Below are 12,185 nucleotides of genomic sequence, written 5' to 3'. Positions count from 1 at the left end.
ACACGCAACACCCCCCACGCCCACGCCACATTTCGTCATTTATATGTCTACCTGGTGTGGGACCACCGCACTCGAGCGTCGTAAAGTCGGGAGTTGTTGACCACTCCGACTGCCCCTCAGGCCGGGGTGCGGGGCAGAGGTCACGGAGCAGCTCATTAACCCCGCCCCCTCCCCACGGGCAGCCCACGCGTGGTAAGCAGGCGACACGTACACACTTACACACGTACACACTTTATAACGCTAATAGGCTCATAGCGGTTAAGACCACTTAAGTAGGCCGCGTGAACTATCTTCTCTTGCGTGGACTCGCCGTGTTGACCGGAAACAACACGCAGGTGCAGTAATGTAAGCAGGAAGTCCTTTTTCTTGGACTTAAAGTATCATTAATGCATCCCATAATGATCCTTCTTATCACACATTACAGCAGGGGTCACCCAACTTTTTGAAACCAAGAGCTACTTCTTGGGTGCTGATTAGTGCGAAGGGCTACCAGTTTGATACACACTTAAATCAATTACCAGAAATATCAATCAATCAATCAATTTTTACTTATATAGCCCTAAATCACTAGTGTCTCAAAGGGCTGCACAAACCACTACGACATCCTCGGTAGGCCCACATAAGGGCAAGGAAAACTCACACCCAGTGGGACATCGATGACAATAATGACCCAGTGGGACGTCGGTGACAATGATGACTATGAGAACCTTGGAGAGGAGGAAAGCAATGGATGTCGAGCGGGTCTAACATGATACTGTGAAAGTTCAATCTATAATGGATCCAACACAGTCGCGAGAGTCCAGTCCAAAGCGGATCTAACACAGCAGCCAGAGACCCGTTCACAGCGGAGCCAGCAGGAAACCATCCCAAGCGGAGGCGGATCAATCAGCAGCGCAGAGATGTCCCCAGCCGATACACAGGCGAGCAGTACATGGCCACCGGATCGGACCGGACCCCCTCCACAAGGGAGAGTGGGATATAGAAGAAAAAAGAAAAGAAACGGCAGATCAACTGGTCTAAAAAGGGAGTCTATTTAAAGGCTAGAGTATACAAATGAGTTTTAAGGTGAGACTTAAATGCTTCTACTGAGGTGGCATCTCAAACTTTTACTGGGAGGGCATTCCAGAGTACTGGAGCCCGAAATGAAAAAGCTCTATAGCCCGCAGACTTTTTTTGGGCTTTGGGAATCACAAATAAGCCGGAGTCCTTAGAACGCAGATTTCTTGCCGGGACATATGGTACAATACAATCGGCAAGATAGGATGGAGCTAGACCGTGTAGTATTTTATACGTAAGTAGTAAAACCTTAAAGTCACATCTTAAGTGCACAGGAAGCCAGTGCAGGTGAGCCAGTACAGGCGTAATGTGATCAAACTTTCTTGTTCTTGTCAAAAGTCTAGCAGCCGCATTTTGTACCAACTGTAATCTTTTAATGCTAGACATGGGGAGACCCGAAAATAATACGTTACAGTAATCGAGGCGAGACGTAACAAACGCATGGATAATGATCTCAGCGTCTTTAGTGGACAGAATGGAGCGAATTTTAGGGATATTACGGAGATGAAAGAAGGCCGTTTTATTAACGCTTTTAATGTGTGACTCAAAGGAGAGAGTTGAAATAGCCAATTTGCTCAATTTACCTTTAATAAATAAATCGATATATATGTATATATATATATATATATATATATATATATATACTGTATTTCCTTAAATTGCCGCAGGGGCACTAATTAATTTAAAACCTCTTCTCACTCCTGCGCTTACCAAAGGAATGCAGTAATGTGATGTAAGCTTGGACCTTAAATCCTACTGAATAGCCCTTAATCTTCTTCCCTTTATGCGATTTTGAAATGACCAGTATTGAAATCAGCCTCTTTTATTTTGAAAATGATGACAGGGGAAGTGTCACTTGTGACGTCACGAGTTTGACCAGGTATATGGGTATGTCTGTCTGTCATTCCGTCGTACATTTTTTTTTCCTTTTACGGAAGGTGTTTTGTAGAGAATAAATGATTTAAAAAACACACTTAATTGAACAGTTTAAAAGAGGAGAAAACAGGAAAAAAAAGGAAAATTAAATTTTGAAGCATAGTTTATCTTCAATTTCGACTCTTTAAAATTCTAAATTCAACTCAAAAAAAGAAAACAAAAACTAGCTAATTTGAATCTTTTTGAAAAAATGCAAAAAAAGAATTTATGGAACATCATTAGTAATTTTTCCTGATAAAGATTAATTTTAGAATTTTGATGACATGTTTTAAATAGGTTAAAATCCAATCTGTATTGTGTTAGAATGTATAAAAAAAAGGACCAAGCTATATTTCTAACAAAGACTAATCATTATTTCTTCAAAATTTTCCAGAACAAACATTTTAAAAGAAATTTAAAAGACTTTGAAATAAGATTTAAATTTGATTCTACAGATTTTCTAGATCTGCCGGAATATTTTTATTTTTTATTTTAATCATCATAAGTTTGAAGAAATATTTCACAAATATTCTTTGTCGAAAAACAGACGCTAAAATGAAGAATTAAATTAAAATGTATTTATTATTCTTTACAATAAAAAAAAAATGTACTTGAACATTGATTTAAATTGTCAGGAAAGAAAAGAAAGGAATTTAAAAGTTAAAAAGGTAATGTGTTTAAAAATCCTAAAATCATTTTTAAGGTTGTATTTTTTCTCTAAAATTGTCTTCCTGAAAGTTATAAGAAGCAAAGTAAAAAAATGTATGAATTTATTTAAACAAGTAAAGACCAAGTCTTTAAAATATTTTCTTGGATTTTCAAATTCTATTTGAGTTTTTTCACTCTTAGAATTAAAAATGTCGAGCAAAGCGAGACCAGCTTGCTAGTAAATAAATACAATTTAAAAAAACAGAGGCAGCTCACTGGTAAGTGCTGCTATTTGAGCTATTTTTAGAACAGGCCAGCGGGTGACTCATCTGGTCCTTACGGGCTACCTGGTTCCCGCGGTTCCCCCTGACTTAAAGTATCATTAATGTATCCCATAATGATCCTTCGGGATCCCCCGGGAAGAGCTAGACGAAGTGGCTGGAGATAGGGAAGTCTGGGCTTCCCTGCTTAGGCTGCTGCCCCCGCGACCCGACCTCGGATAAGCGGAAGATGATGGATGGATGGATGGATGGTTATTGGAATTTTTTACAACTTTACTTCGACAAAATGTTGACACCATCTTGTAATATTTGGACTTGCAATGTCAGCTATTTTCTTTTCTCAATATTATGTCTATATTTTACTATAATGCTTCTTTATTTTCCCAGTAATCTGGTTGATGTAATATTTAGATGTTTTTTAACAATATTGTGGTGAATATTATGATTTCATATTCCTAATATTATGGCTATTTTTCTTGTAATATTCGGACTATTGTTTTAACAATATTATGGCTGTATTCTTCTAATATTATGTTGTTATTTTCCCAATATTATGGCTATATTCATATAATGTTACGATTTTATGGTTTAAACAATGTTAGGACTTTATTTTCACAATATTTTCACAGTTTTCTTTTAATATTACAACTCTATTTTCGCAATATTATGGATTTTTTCTTGTATTATTAGGACTTTGTTGTTTTAACAATATTATGGATATATTCTTTTATTATTATGATGTTATATTTGCAATATCATGGCTATATTCTTCTAATATAATGTTATTTTCCCAGTATTATGGCTATATTCATATAATGTTACGACTTTATGGTTTAAACAATGTTACGACTTTATTTTCACAATATGTTCACAGTTTTCTTTTAATATTACAACTCTATTTTCGCAATAGTATTAATTTGTTCTTGTAATATTAGGACTTTGTTGTTTTAGCAATATTATGGCTATATTCTTCTAATATTATGAGGTTATTTTTGCAATATCATGGCTATATTCTTCTAATATAATGTTATTTTCCCAGTATTATGGCTATATTCATATAATGTTACGACTTTATGGTTTAAACAATGTTATGACTTTATTTTCACAATATTTTCCCAGTTTTCTTTTAATATTACAACTCTATTTTCGCAATATTATGGATTTTTTCTTGTAATATTAGAACTTTGTTGTTTTAGCAATATTATGGCTATATTCTTCTAATATTATGATGTTATTTTTGCAATATTATGGCTATATTCTTCTAATATTATGATGTAATTTTCCAAATATTATGGCTATACTCATATAATGTTACGACTCTATGATTTTAACAATATTATGACTTTATCTTCACAATATATTGACTGTATAGCTTGTTTATTTGTAATATTAGGATTTTACTATTTTAACATTATTATGCTATATTCTGGTAATGTTACAACTTTATGATTTTAATAATATCATGACTGTATTCTTTTAATAATACAACTTTGTTTTCCCATAATCATTGTTATATTCTTATAATATCAAGACACATTATATTCCTTTCTCAATATTATGTCTATATTTTACAATAATGCAACTTTATTTTACCAGTAATATGGTTAATGTAATATTTAGACGTTATCTTTTTAACAATATTGTGGCGAATATTTAGATGTAATTTTCCTAATATTATGGCTATTTTCATGTTATAATAACACTTTAACAGTGGGTTTTTTCTTGTAATATTAGGAGTCTATTGTTTTTACAATATTATGGCTGAATTCTTCTATTATCTGCAATGAGGCGGCGACTTGTCCAGGGTGTATGCCGCCTTCCTCCCGAATGCAGCTGAGATAGGCTCCAGCGACCCTAAAAGGGACAAGCGATAGAAAATGGATGGATGGATGGATGGATTCTTCTATTATTATGATGTTATTTTCCCCAAATTATGGCTATAGTCATATAATGTCACGACTTTATGATTTAAACAATATTATGACTTTATCTTCACAATTTTTTGACTGTTTTCTTTGAATATTTTTGAAACATTATGGATTTTTTCTTCTAATATTAGGACTTTATTGTTTTAACATTATTATGGCTATATTCATATAATATCACGACTTTATGATTTAAACAATATTATGACTTTATCTTCACAATATTTTGACTGTTTTCTTTGAATATTTTTGCAACATTATGGATTTTTTCTTCTAATATTAGGACTTTATTGTTTTAACATTATTATGGCTATATTCTACTAATATTGCAATGTTATTTTAGCAATATTATGGCTATGTTCATATAATGTTACGACTATGATTTTAACAATATTATGACTTTATCTTCACAATATATCGACTGTATTCTTTTAATATTACAACTCTATTTTCGCAAAATTATGGCTTTTTTCTTGTAATATTAAGATTTTATTATTTTAACAATATTATGGCTATATTCTTGTAATATTATGATTTTAATGATATGACTGTATTCTTTTAATATTACAACTTTGTTTTCCCATCATTATGACTGTATTCTTTTAATATTACAACTTTGTTTTCCCATTAATATGGTTATATTCTTATAATACCAAGACTCATTATATTACTTTCTCAATATTATGTCTATATTTTACAATATTGCAACTTTATTTTCCCAGTAATATGGTTAATGTAATATTTAGACGTTATCATTTTAACAATATTGGGGCGAATATTTAGATTTCTTTTTCCCTAATATTATGGCTATGTTCTCGTTATAAAAACACTTTAACAATGGATTTTTTCTTGTAATATTAGGACTCTATTGTTATAACAATATTATGGCTATATTCTTCTAATATTATGATGTTATTTTAGCAATATTATGATTATATTAATATAGCGTTACTACTTTATGATTTTATAAATATTATGACTTTATCTTCACAATATATCAACTGTATTCTTTTAATATTACAACTGTATTTTCGCAACATTAAGGCTTTTTTCTTGTAATATAAGGATTTAATTTTTTTAACAATAGTATGGCTATATTCTTGTATTATTACGATTTTATGATTGTAATAACATTACCGTATTTTTTTATTTTATTCTTTTCCCATTATTATGGTTGTATTCTTATAATGTGAAGACTCATTATATTACTTTCTCAATATTATGTCTATATTTTACAATAATGCAACTTTACTTTCCCAGTAATATAGTTCATGTAATATTTAGACATTATCATTTCAACAATATTGTGGCGAAGGTTATGATTTTATTTTCCTAATATTATGGCTATATTCATATAATGTTACGACTTTATGATTTAAACAATATTATGACTTTATCTTCACAATATTTTGACTGTTTTCTTTTAATATTATGATGTTATTTTAGCAATGTTATGGTTATATTCATATAATGTTACGACTTTATGATTTAAACAATATTATGACTTTATTTTTTCAATATTTTGACAGTTTTTTTTAATATTAGTACTCTATTTTTGCAACCTTATGGATTTTTTCTTGTAATATTAGGACTTAATTGTTTCAACAATTACATGGCTATATTGTTTTAATATTATAATGTTATTTTAGCAATATTATGGCTATATTCTTCTAATATGTTATTTTAGAAATATTATAGCTATATTCATATAATATTACGACTTTATGATTTTAACAATATTATGACTTTAGTTTCACAATATTTTGACAGTTTTCTTTTGATATTACAACTCTATTTTTGCAACCTTATGGATTTTTTCTTGTAATATTAGGACTTAATTGTTTTAACAATATTATGGTTATATCCTTCTAATATTATGATGTTATTTTAGAAATATTATGACTATATTCATATAATGTTAAAACTTTATGATTTTAACAATATTATGACTTTAGCTTCACAATGTTTTGACAGTTTTCTTTTGATATTACAACTCTATTTTTGCAACCTTATGGATTTTTTCTTGTAATATTAGGACTTTATTGTTTTAACAATATCATGGCTATATTATTCTAATGATGTTATTTTATTGTAGCGACAAACTGTATTTAGTGACAGTGGTTTTCTGAAGTGTTCCTGGGCCCATGTGGTGATATCCTTTAGAGAGTGATGTCAGTTTTTGATACAGTGCCATCTGAGGGATCGAAGGTCACGGTTATTCAATGTTGGTTTCCAGCCATGCCGCTTACGTGGAGTGATTTCTCCAGATTCTCTGAACCTTTTGATGATATTATGGACTGTCGATGTTGAAATCTCTAAATTTCTTGCAATTGCACTTTGAGAAACGTTCTTAAACTGTTTGACTATTTGCCTCCGCAGTTGTGGACAAAGGGGTGTACCTCGCCCATCCTTTCTTGTGAAAGACTGAGCATTTTTTGGGAAGCTATTTTTATACCCAATCATGGCACCCACCTGTTCCCAATTAGCCTGCACACCTGTGGGATGTTCCAAATAAGTGTTTGATGAGCATTCCTCAACTGTATCAGTATTTTTTGTCACCTTTCCCAACTTCTTTGTCACGTGTTGCTGGCATCAAATTCTAAAGTTAAGGATTATTTGCAAAAAAAAAATGTTTATGAGTTTGAACATCAAATATGTTGTCTTTGTAGCATATTCAACTGAATATGGGTTGAAAATGATTTGCAAATCATTGTATTCCGTTTATATTTACATCTAACACAATTTCCCAACGGGCTTCACGGTGGCAGAGGGGTTAGTGCGTCTGCCTCACAATACAAAGGTCCTGCAGTCCTGGGTTCAAATCCAGGCTCGGGTTCTTTCTGTGTGGAGTTTGCATGTTCTCCCCGTGAATGCGTGGGTTCCCTCCGGGTACTCCGGCTTCCTCCCACTTCCAAAGACATGCACCTGGGGATAGGTTGATTGGCAACACTAAATTGGCCCTAGTGTGTGAATGTGAGTGTGAATGTTGTCTGTCTATCTGTGTTGGCCCTGCGATGAGCTGGCGACTTGTCCAGGGTGTACCCCGCCTTCCGCCCGATTGTAGCTGAGATAGGCGCCAGCGCCCCCCGCAACCTCGGAAGGGAATAAGCGGTGGAAAATGGATGGATGGATGGACAATTTCCCAACTCATATGGAAAGGGGGTTTGTGTGTGTGTGTGTGTGTGTGTGTGTGTGTGTGTGTGTGTGTGTGTGTGTGTGTGTGTGTGTGTGTGTGTGTGAGTGTGTGTGTGTATGTATATAAATATGTGTATATATATTATTTTTATTTGTATTATAATTTATATTTTGACATTTTATTTTTATAGTTTTTTTTTTGCAACGTTAGAGCTATATTTTTGAAATTATTTTTTAAGTAATGTCATTAAAATAATAGGACCTATATTATTGCAACTCTATTCTTGTATTAATACAACTTTATTTTCACTACATTATTTGACTTTATTATTGTAATATTAAGAATTATTTTATTTTATCTTAATTATTCTAACATTTCATTCCAAAAACCTACATCTTTTTAACACAAAACACTTCAATGATACCTTTATTGTCTTGTAAAGGACTTTATACATTGTCACACCTTTCCCCCCCCCCCTTTACTATTTTTAGTACATTTCTGAAATATTCAGATTTTGTTTCTTAAAAAATAGAGTTTATTTTCATATTATTAAATAGTGTGAATGTCTGTCTATTTGTGTTGGCCCTGTGATGAGTTGGCGACTTGTCCAGGGTGTAAACCGCCTTCCGCCCGATTGTAGCTGAGATAGGTGCCAGCGACCCCAAAGGGAAAAAGCGGTAGAAGATGGATGGATGTTTGTACCAAAACATATCACTTTTTTCTTCTTCTTCTTCTTCTCATCATTATTATTATTAGTAGTAGTATTAGTTTTATTACAGACCATCTCTTGTCAAGGCATCTTCCTGCTGGAAAACGTTGAGTAGTTTGACTTGTCAGACAGCGCCCGCTGCAGAGGTCATAGCCGCAGTACTGTTTATTTTCCCCTGCGGATAGCGCCATTGAACTACTTCCAGTTCAAGTTACCATATAAAAAAAACTATTTACAAATTAAAGCACTGTATTATATCAATATTCTTATAAATTCACAACTTTTTCTTGCAATTGTTTATATTTTTCTTCACTAAGGTTTTAAAGACCTACTGAAACCCACTACTACCCACCACGCAGTCTGATAGTTTATATATCAATGATGAAATATTAACATTGCAACACATGCCAATACGGCCTTTTGAGTTTACTAAATTGCAATTTAAATTTCCCGGGAGTTTTTTCTTGAAAACGTCGTGTAATGATGACGTGTACGCTTGACGTCACGGGCTGTTAGGGAATATGAGCGCTGCACACACACACAGCTAAAAGTCGTCTGCTTTAACCACATAATTACACAGTATTTTGGAGATCTGTGTTGCTGAATCCTTTGCAGTTTGTTCCATTAATAATGGAGAAGTCAAAGTAGAAAGATGGACTTGGGAAGCTTTAGCCCTCTAGCCACACAAACACACGGTGATTCCTTGGTTAAAATTCACGGAGGTGAAACTTTACTATGGATCACAGTAAACATGTATCCCAACCGAATGTCAACCTGCAGGTTTTGGTGAGAAAATTGTGGTAAAAAGTCGCTTCTTACCGGATATCAGCTGAGCTTGTGCCGCCCATACAGCTGCCGTCGACTTCCCTGAGACGCTGCGCGTCAACACACCCGTGGACACACCCCTCCGACTATCAGGTACTGTTAAACTCACTAAAACACTAGCAACACAATAGAAAGATAAGGGATTTCCCAGAATTATCCTAGTAAATGTCTCTAAAAACATCAGAATCCGTCCCAATGCAATCGCGTTTTTTTTTTTTTTTTCTAGTCCGTCGCTACCAATATCCTCAAACACAAATCTTTCATCCTCGCTCAAATTAATTGGGAAATTGTCGTTTTCTCGGTCCGAATAGCTCTTTTTGTTGGAGGCTCCCATTAAAAGCAATGTGAGGATGTGAGGAGCCATCAACGGGTGACGTCATCGTCTGCGACTTCCGGCAAAGGCAAGGCTTTTCTGTTAGCACCAAAAGTTGCAAACTTTATTGTGGATGGTCTCTACTAAATCCTTTCAGCAAAAATATGGCAATATCGCGAAATGATCAAGTATGACACTTAGAATGGACATGCTATCCCCGTTTAAATAACAAAATCTAATTTCAGTAGGCCTGTAATACCACTTGGGTAAAAAAGGACAACACACACACTTGCACACACACACTTGCACACACAGGAGGTGTTTCATTCAGTCACGTTTGAACCTGTTGGCCAGATGTCTGGCGGCTCCAGCTCATTAATTGTTATGTTTGTGAGGTATCTTAAAACATATAAAACATACATTATTGATGCTGAAGTGTCCAGTCAGAACATCGAGCCTTGAAGGGGGCTTTTTTTTTATTGAGGGAGGGGGGGTTGCCTGCTTAATTTGGCCATGTTTTGTCCATACAGTTTCTACAACGCAATATACATGTATATGGTCTCACTTGCTATGCAGGCAAAGCAGCATCATTAAGCTAAATGAGCCTCTTACTGCCCCCACAGAGAACATTCCAAAATGTAAAAGACACACGCACACACACACACTAGCCTCATTTCCAGCACTGCACACTTTTTCTCGGGGGGACATAAAGACCCCCCTCAGCCCGAGTGAGCACACAGTGGGACACGAGTCTCATCCAAAGTGGATTATTGACACCGACTTTCTCCCAGGCTCTATTTTGTCCACATCAGGTGTTTAAACGGCTCAATATGACAATAATTAGGCAGCCAGTGAGACATGTGTTCTTTCTTATGTTGATAAGGGACATTGACCTTTAACCTGTGCACCCCTGAAGCCCCGCCCCCCCTCAACACCACTACCAGCCGCACCACCTACACCACAACCCCACCCTCTCCATATGCTTCCAGCCAATCCCACCCTCGCCTTGTCCAGCTCCCATCAGGAAGTGTGTGTGTGTGTGTGTGGCGCGAGGGGGTCCAGGCTTCCAGCCTTGCCTACGGCCAATCTCCTCCTCCTCCTCCTCCTCCTCCTCTTCCTCCCCAGAGAACAAGAGCACCGAGGTGCCTTTAAACCACTGCGGCAAAAAAAAAAAAAAAAAAAAACCTCTCCAAAAAACCCTGCAGTCATTAATATGCAAAAATGCAAATGAGAAGGTAATTAAGAGCCTGCGCTCTCTGGAGGCTCTTTGATTGCTAATGAATTCTAATCTGCAAAGAAAGAGGGGGAGGGGAAGGAGACAAACATGAAAAGAAACGGAGACAACAACGAGAGAGAGAGAGAGCGAGAGAGAGAGAGAGAGAGAGAGAGAAAAGGGGGATTCATATCCTGGATTAGTTGTCATGTATGACACAGGATGGCCACAGCATTAGGTACACGTGCCCAATACAAATGTTGCCTTTTCACTGCTAATAATTGGAGGTGTAAAGGTAACAATGTGTATTATTTTTGCATGGATCATATAGAAGCATATTTTTGTTTACTAATACGTTAGGCACAGCTGTCAATGAAATGCAAACTACAACGACAGTAATAACTAGAATATTTCCACGGGAATGTTGAAGGGCCTGTTACCTGTGCTCTGAACCACAAGTAACTAAATCCGTGTGTTTTAGCTGTAAACATACAAAATTAGCTCAAAATCTAGCAAAAAATATGTTAGCATGCTAACATTAGTATGCTAATATGAACTGCGCTAGCATACTTCAAAGACGCTGCCAAGTATCAAAATCCATGATTTTTAGGTCTAAACAAAGATAATTAGCGCAAAAACTAGCATAAAATGTTGGCATGCTAACATTAGCATTCCCACGGAAATGTTGATGGGCCTGTAACCTGTGCTCTGAACCTCTGACCCGGAGTGCCAAGTATTAAATCCATGAGTTTTAGATATAATCATACAAAGTTAGCTCAAAAGCTAGCAAAAAATGTTAGCATGTTAACATTAGAATACTAATACGAATGACGTTAGCATACCTCACAGACGGTGCCAAATTTCAAAATCCATGATTTTTAAGTTTAAAAAAAACTAAATTAGCCCAAAATCTAGCATAAAATGTTAGCAGGCTAATATTAGCATTTCCATGGAAATGTTGATGAGCCTGTAACCTGTGCTCTGAACCTCTGGCCCGGGGCGCCAAGTATCTAAATCCATGAGTCTTAGATTTAAACAAACAAAATTAGCTCAAAAGCTAGCATAAAATGCAAGCATGCTAACATGAACGATGGTAGCATACTTCCAAGATGGTGCCAAGTATCAAAATTCATGATTTTTAGGTCTAAAAGAACAAAATTAGCG

This window comes from Nerophis ophidion, linkage group LG26 (genome assembly GCF_033978795.1).
Source record: "Nerophis ophidion isolate RoL-2023_Sa linkage group LG26, RoL_Noph_v1.0, whole genome shotgun sequence".
In the NCBI taxonomy this organism is placed as follows: Eukaryota; Metazoa; Chordata; class Actinopteri; order Syngnathiformes; family Syngnathidae; genus Nerophis; species Nerophis ophidion.
Note: the sequence above shows the minus strand (reverse complement) of the source record.